The sequence below is a fragment of the Egretta garzetta genome, unplaced genomic scaffold (genome assembly GCF_000687185.1).
Source record: "Egretta garzetta isolate BGI_Z169 unplaced genomic scaffold, ASM68718v1 scaffold311, whole genome shotgun sequence".
Lineage (NCBI taxonomy): Eukaryota > Metazoa > Chordata > Aves > Pelecaniformes > Ardeidae > Egretta > Egretta garzetta.
In genome coordinates this window covers 35650-43605 of record NW_009258678.1, presented here as the reverse complement: position 1 = coordinate 43605, position 7956 = coordinate 35650, and positions in this window count along the sequence as shown.

Below are 7956 nucleotides of genomic sequence, written 5' to 3'. Positions count from 1 at the left end.
AAGGGAGAGTGGAGCTGCGGATCCTCTGGCAGGACAGAGCCGAAAGCAAGGCCGGCACTGGAAAGGACAGTGGTTGCGTGTTTTGGACCTTTACTGTAACATCCCTCAAGCTCCACAGCACCTTTGCAAGCGCCTTTTGCAGCAGGTGGGTTTGCCATAGGGCAGAGACCCAGAGAGGTGTTTTTCCAAGTCCTTGTAAAACCAAGGCTTGGCACAAGAAAAGGGCAGCCCAGTCCCTGTCCTTCAACAAGGGCTACCAGGCATGGAGATATGGGGCTGGTGCAATCCCAAAAAGCTGCCGTGGGAACCCCAGAGCAAACAGATTCAAACTTTTACTTTCAGCAGCAAGAGAAGCTGTAATTAGCAGCACTGAGTGCAGCCCAGAGGCTGGGCATGGACATCTCCATGACGTTCGCTGACAAGGCGACTGTTGGATGTGTTTTGTTTGGCTTTCTCCACCCCCTGGAAAAATGAGCACCCATTTTTCATGGCTCTTTCTCCCCCCTCCCTGTGTTGCCTAAAGAGTTGATTTCCCACAGCAATAACATGCATCTTGGGACTGTAACAGCCCATTGCCATAGCTGGAGCTCAACTCTTGGTGTCCCCAGGGATGGGTTCCTCCTTAATTGCTCCAGCACCCCACAGCATACCCAGGATGCCAGACCCTCAAGACACAGTCTCACCCCTGACTCCCACCAAAATGAAAGACATTGTCCAAAACACGAGGCAAAGGGAAGAAAACGTGGATGTGAGGCAACTGAGCTACAGCTGCGAGACACATCATCACCACCATCTCACGCATCTCTCACCTAGCTCAGCCCCATCCCCAGCGCAAAGCCAACAGAGCTTCCTCTGATGCAACTACAAGCGATCCTTTGGAAATCCATCTGCTGAGTATTTCGAGGTTAAAGTCCCCTTTTACCCTCTTTTTCTCATGCTGAAAGCTGTCACGCTATAGGATGGCTTGAAAAGCCAGGGAGATACTGTATTTTATGGATGTAAGGAAAATCCTGGTGTGTCAACTAAGGGAACAGCACAATTCCATGGCTACGTAACCCAAATCACAGCCTACATCATTGCAGTTTGAACAACTATGACCACCATTGCTTCACTTAAGAAACAGCAAATTTTGTTGAACACGGTGAATGGAAGAGCAGCATTTAATACAAAAGTAAATGTAAGAAAATGATGAGCATAAAGACTCATTTCCAGCTCGATACTCAAAAGCAAACTGACTGTAGGGATTGCCATATTTAGCATGCTCCAAAAATTTTCCTCGACGTCTTTTTGCTACATGTAATGGGTAGAGATATCCCCTGGCACCAGAGCCACCACCTACTTCACATGCAGCTTGCCAGGCAGCACTCTCCACAGAACATAAAGGGAGCTGGAGTTTATACATGGATCCAAGCTGTCCCCAAAAAGCCTCCAGCCCCTTTGCAGGCTGCCTCTGCAATGCCAGGGCGAGGAGGTAGCACGTGGGCCGAGGTCTCAGAACCAACCTCTCATACCCAGAGAGCTTTGGTAAGCAAATGGCTTACGTAAAACATCTGTCAGGACACCCGTTTGAAGCACCGGCTCTTGTAAACAAGGTTGCTCCAGAGACACCGGGGATTAGCGCAGTTCAAACAGTCCTTGGCATGACTTACCGGAGCGCCCAGGAACAGATTTGCAAGTTCAGCTTTTCTCCTGCTCGACGCTTGCCTGGCACTGCCGAGGAACACCCAGGCTCCCAACAGCCTTAACCCTGCCGACTCCTGCACATGGAGGCTGAGGAACAGGGATGGGAGAAGCCCCGTGCTTGACCACAGGGCCTGATGGCAGAAGAAAACCCAAGGTGGCATCACCAGGGGGCTGCTCTTCTCCCTTGCAGCTGGAGGGGCTCCAACAGCGGGGTGCCCGTGAGCAAGCTGGGCGAGCGTCCCTTAGCAGGGGCCCGGCAGCCGAAAGTTATGCTTGGGATATGCAAGGAGAACGGTGCCAAGCAAAACAGGAGAGCTGAAAAATCACCGTGCATCCCAATGGCTTCACCTGATATTAAGGCAGAGAGCAGCCTCTTTTCCCCGCACCGGGCACACAGCCGCAGCCACGACTCTCCTAGCACCTTGGAGGCAGAGGGGAGAAAACCTCAGCAAACGAAACATCCTTCACATGTGATTTCTGTAAAAGCTGGGCACGGCGAGGACATCCACCTTCCCAGCTGCACCTTCCAGCTCTGGCTCGGGCGAGAAGGTACTGCGGCTGCCAGGAGCGACAGCGTGAAGGAACAGGAGCGCGACACGTGCCTGGCAGCCACGGGAGAGCAAGCTTTACACAAACAGATTTACGGCCACTTACATCCACACAAGCATCCTTGAAGGAAACAGCTGCACCGGACCTCAGCTACCACAGACTCCAGAGTGGCACGCAAGAGTTCGCTGCCTCTAAGCGCTGGTCACTTAGAAGATGCTGAGGCCAAGCAAGGAACAGGCACCCAGGGTGGGGGGGAAATCTCATGACTAGGTGAAAGTCAGATGGACATGTGGCTCCAGAGAGTTGCCTCGGAAAGGATTGCACAAAAGAAACACTCAGGAGCAGCAGCGGGGCAGACCCACCACAGCCTAAGTTAAATGTCATGCAACACACCTGAGCCAGAAAACATCCCGGCTGCGCTGCCTCCACGGCTGTGCCATAGCCAGCAATTCATCTTGCTTGTTTGGGGTGGGGAAAAGTTCTCTGGACTGTTCCTCTATCCTTCTTCTTCCTGCTGGAGCTGGGAGTAAGATCTGCTGCTAGCAGAGGTTGCCCAGAACAGGCATGGAGCTGCTAGGACATCACCTGAGCAGCACAAGCCACCGTGGGTCTTTCTACCACCCGGACTCGCTGCGCTCTCCCTCTTACACCCCAAACCTGAGCGACCACAGGTCTCACCCCAGAACGATGCCCCTCTGCATCCCCCATTCTCACACTCCAGTTTCCTTTGATTTTTTAGGACAAGTACCATCCTCCCCTCCCGGCCCGAGCGGTGCACAGCTGGCTCCTGGGTGCAGAGCACAGCCCCAGCTCCCCCGCCCTGCAGCCTCGGGGTACAGGCAGTTTTGCTCCCGTCCAAAACCAGTGCGTGCACTTTCCTGCTTGTTGATAGTCTACCCTCAAACACTCAACCCCAAAATCTCTGAGGATGTCCCACTCAGTAGAAGGACCTCCATCGGGAAGGCAAGCTGATTGTCACTCCTGCAGAGCATCAAATGAACCAACGCCCCGCAGAGCCTTCCCCAAAAGCTGCCAAGCTCTGTAGCTCAGTTTTGCATATTGGTACAGAGCCCAGCTGCTGGTGTGTCATGCAAAACCCCCTCAAGTCAGCCTCTGAATGGCACAGTTTTCAATTGCCTTCCTCCTGCCATAGGGCCCCGGGGCAGGATCTGCCAGCAGCCCAGCCCAGCCCCACAGAGAGAGGGGTGTGAAAGCCCCACATGAAAGACACAGCAGGGAGCACCAAACACCTGGAGATCCTACTGTGTTTTCCTCCACTCTCCTGAGGATGGGCACAGGTCAGATATGTTAATTGGGTCCTTCCCCTCTCTATCTCACCCGTGTCTGGCTGCCAACAGGTTGCTTTGAGCTTTGGCACGGCTGCTTTCTACCCTGGTCTCATACAAGAAGGGATGAGGAGCCTCAATGCAAAACTCCTGGCAACAGCTCAAATGCAGAAGTTGGGAATTGGGTCACTGGGTTCAGCTTCTGAAAACCGTCCCTTCAGCAGGGGTGGTAAAAGCAGCAACAGGCACCTTCGCCACCGAAGCCAGAGCCAGGCGCTTCTGCTTCTCTTCCACCACACCCTCCACACATTATTTCATTTACCCTCCTGTAAAAACACTCACATGTCAACAGAGCAGCCTGGAGAGGGACAGCCCTGACTTCCAGGCGGTAAAGCTGCGTGCACAGGGAAGACATGATTCAGGTAAGCAGCTCGGAGCCGAAAGCGCATCGCTATGCAATGCTCACCCGGAGGAATGCAGAAGGCGAAACATGAAGCCACTTGTCTGGCAAGAGGAATAAACCTTCAATCATCCGCCAGGCCCTGTAAGCACTAGGGAGCTCGGTGCTCTGGGTTGAGAAAGACGAGGATGCCTCCAACCAGCAACACTACCACCTCTTACCAACCGCCCCGCGGACATGCTGCTGTATTGCCTCAGTGCCGAGTCCAGAAGAGTTCAGCAAGAGAGCTCCAAACCAGTGTAAAAGAAAGCTCCAGTCAGCAGCAAAGCAACCGGCACGTCCTCTGGGAAGAGACAAGGCATGAAGAGCAACCCAGCTCCGGTGGTTTGACACGTTAGTGCCAGTCAGCGCCAATGACGGGCTAGCGCATGCCGTGGTGGATGGGAACGTGCCCGTCCACCAACACTGCCCCTCCAGTGGGTCAAGGCAACATTTCAAGTACAACGATGCTCAAGGCAACTCAGTCCACAAGGAGTAATATATTGAGTAATTTATTGAGTCACGATAATAATAAGTCACCAATGACCATCACTAGGTTGGGCCACCCCATCCATTTGGCTGCTTTAGGAAGAGGCCAGGAGTGACCTCCTCGCCCAGGTGCTCCAAGCAGCACAAACCTCTTCCATTTAGCAAAGTCACAACAAACTCCCCCAAAGGGCTGGGGGCGAACACAGGAAGGAGCACAAACGGGACAGGGCGATTGAAAATTCATGCGGAATGCACAGAGGTTGCTCCAGACCCGGGCACAGCATGGGACTGGACGCCCTTGGGAACAACCCCACCCAACTTTACAACAAGGCCATAGGCAATGGCCATGGGCCAAACGTTCAGATAACTTCGCACATTAATTTAGTTAATTTGCTACAATTCAGGTGGCCGGTGCTCAGGCCACACCAATCACAAAACAAAGCACTGTCAGCTCAGATCGTGAAACTCTCCAGCCACCTAACCACATCTTCACCGTGTGCCAGGCCGCTTCTCTCATCTCCACCTCCTTTGGTTTTCTTCTCAGCAGCCACAGAGATTCGAAAGCTTTATGACTCACCGAGCTGAGAGTTTCTACGCTACCCCAGAACTCCTGGTTCTTCAACATATTCTAAAACATTACGACATGCCACCAGGACAAGAGATACCAAGTGCTAATGACCTCCAGAGAGGGCAGGAGGGTAAGAAGGCATCAGGGCAGCTTTCCTCCCACCCCAGCTCAGGTTGAAGAGGTGGGGAAAGAAGAATCAAAGGCAAATCACAACCAGCGTCTTGCAAGGGGCTGAGGAACCTTTTTGGCATGAAACAGAAAGTTGGAAATACATCACTACGGGTAAGGGAGCTCATGCAATATGCAGAAAAGCTTCTGCCGGCACATTTTAACTTCTTTCCAACCCTTTACTAGTTGTTTCTCTCATCCCATAGTATGGTAAGGACATAGAATAAGTGAATCTATACGGCTTAGCATCTAACCAACACAGAAGTCAGGATCAGACATTCAGTATTTCTTCCCCAATTTACAGCCCTTTGTTCAGATCACCTCTTTTTTCATCACAGCGCTGATGCCTGTTGCGGTACATGATTATCTCAAAAGGAGCGGGGGGGGGGGGAAAAAAAAATCAATATGGACACGATTTGAATTTTACAGCATTCGGCTGCCACGACTTGCAAGTAAACAGCTGTCCCAGCAGGTCTATGCAAGCTTAACAGCACAGCAGTAAAACACAAGATTTTTCTTCGCCTTTTAAGAGTTTTACTTATATAAAAAAAAGTGTGTTTTAAAAAAAAGAAAAAAATCACAGGCTGAAGAACCATGGTTAGGTCACAGTCAATTCCAGCAGAACAAGCGCTTCCTGCTTCACATGGCCTCACCAGTCACTCCATGGCAGTGGCAGCTTTCCGAAGCCAAGTTAAGATATTTAATTACCAGCATCAAGTCAGAAACCAAAGCGTCCAACAAAATCCTCATTTGTGAGCGAAGCCTGCAGAAATCTCGTTGAGCAGGCTTTGGCAATCTCCAAAGCTGACAGCTGGATGCCCTGGCTTATCGACTGCTAGAGCACGCACCAAAAAAAAAAATAAAAAATCTCTGAATGCTTGCAGTGCCGCGCAAGCCTTCGAGGCAGCCCTGCCGGCCTCTTAAAAAGGCTCATATAAATAGGCAAGCTTCATTTATTAATACTTCTGAGATAAAAGCATTTGTGTAGGAGCGGCTCAGTGCATATCTGCGCAGCAGGAGGATGGGCTGAAGAAGACCACCCGCTCTGGGAGGTTCATCTACCAGCAACCCCAGCCTGTTTTTAAGCAGTTCAGGTTACAAACACGGCAGGTAAATTTGCCACCTGGGCATGCAGTGGGCTGCCGTAAGCGCATCAGCCAAGGACCTTCAGGCAGCAAGCCAGCGCCGATGGGCGACGCACGCAAACTGCAAAGCAGGAGCATGGAGCGAGCGGGGACGTGCTCCTGGCCAGCTGGTAAGCTGTATTTGCAAGGAGCCCAGTTGCCCAATGGCTCCGTGCCTCCCCTGTGCCGGGCTCCCCAGCCATGGCAATGACAGTGTGGGAGAAGAGGGGGAAGAAACCAAAACAAAGCACAGAAGCAAAGGGGGATAAACACGACCCAGTTAGACTGGCTGTCCCCAGCTCCTGCCCATCCTTGGCAGGAGGGCTCGCCTGGGACCAGAGGAGCCGGCCCACCACAGCCATCCCTTTCCTGCTCCCTCCTGCGCCCCTGCTGCAAACAAGGGGTCAGATAAGGAGCTAGCTCAGGTCAAGACCGGTTTGACTCCATTTCAAGCCCAGGGGAGCGGATTCGGCACTGATTTTACACCTCACCCATCCTGTTTGCTTCCTCGGGGAGGAGGCCAGGACTCAAAGCAGCATGCATGCCTGGCTGGCTGGACCCAAAAACCCCGGGGCCATGGCAGGGGCACCAACAGCAGAGCCACACGCCAGCAGAGAGCTGGCCGGAGCCAGGAAGCGTCAGTGCTTCCTGCTGGCCCGGTGTCGCACGTCGGGCAGTCGGAGATCACGGACTTTGGCTTTTGCTTCCTGCTCCAAATGGAGCAAGGGCAGGTCCAGGCGTACGGCTGTGAGAAGAACAGGGCGAGTCACTCATTAGTTGAGGAACAGCAAGGCGGAAGCCTGACCTGCAGGACTCAGGGGGTAGTGCATGCCAAAATGAACCCCAGCACCTATGGAAAAAGGTCTGGATGCTGCAGGACCCATTTACTCCTGGTGGGACGGAAAGAGGGGCAAGGCAGGGAGTGCCAGTGGCTTTGGCATACATTTTTTTCAGTGAGTGAGGATAACGAGGCTGTATCGCGGTTCACCACGGTGGCCTTAATACACACCACCACTCAGTTTTGTATGCAGTATCGGAATCGACCTCTAGAGAGGGGGGGGGAAAAAAAAAAAAAAAAAAAAAAGAAAAAGCCTTGTTCTGCTGTCCCTCTTGGTGCAGCCAGGAGAAGCTGTCTGGTTTACAATGCTGAGTGTCTGCAGTGCCCAGGACTGGCCAAAAACACCAGGGCAGCCCGTGCCCACGGGGTCCCCTCACCCCAGCACCTGGCAAAGGGGGCTCAGCCGCACCCTGTGATTTCCCACTCGTCTCCAATCTCCACGGGGAGCTCCTTGCCCCCCGTTTGGCAGCGTGCAGCCCCATCAGTTCAAGTGGCTTTCGTCAGGAGGAGCATTATTATCCATTATCATGCCTTAAATTAACCTTGATCACTTAAGAGATGCAGAAAGCCTGTTTCACGTAGGCACTGACGCACAAGGCAGCACAGCCGTCTGCAGGCGGTGCGGACCCCAAGGATGAAACCCCACCGGTAATACTGATGACTTTGTGCCAAGCGAGTCAAGATCAGGCAGGATCCGACCGCAGTCATCGCACGCCCATGGCAGCGGGTGCCAACCCCCGAGGCTCGCATGCAGCAAGGGCATCGTCCTTCCTCCATGCAGGCCCCGTAGCCTGAATCTCCCCAAATTTCTA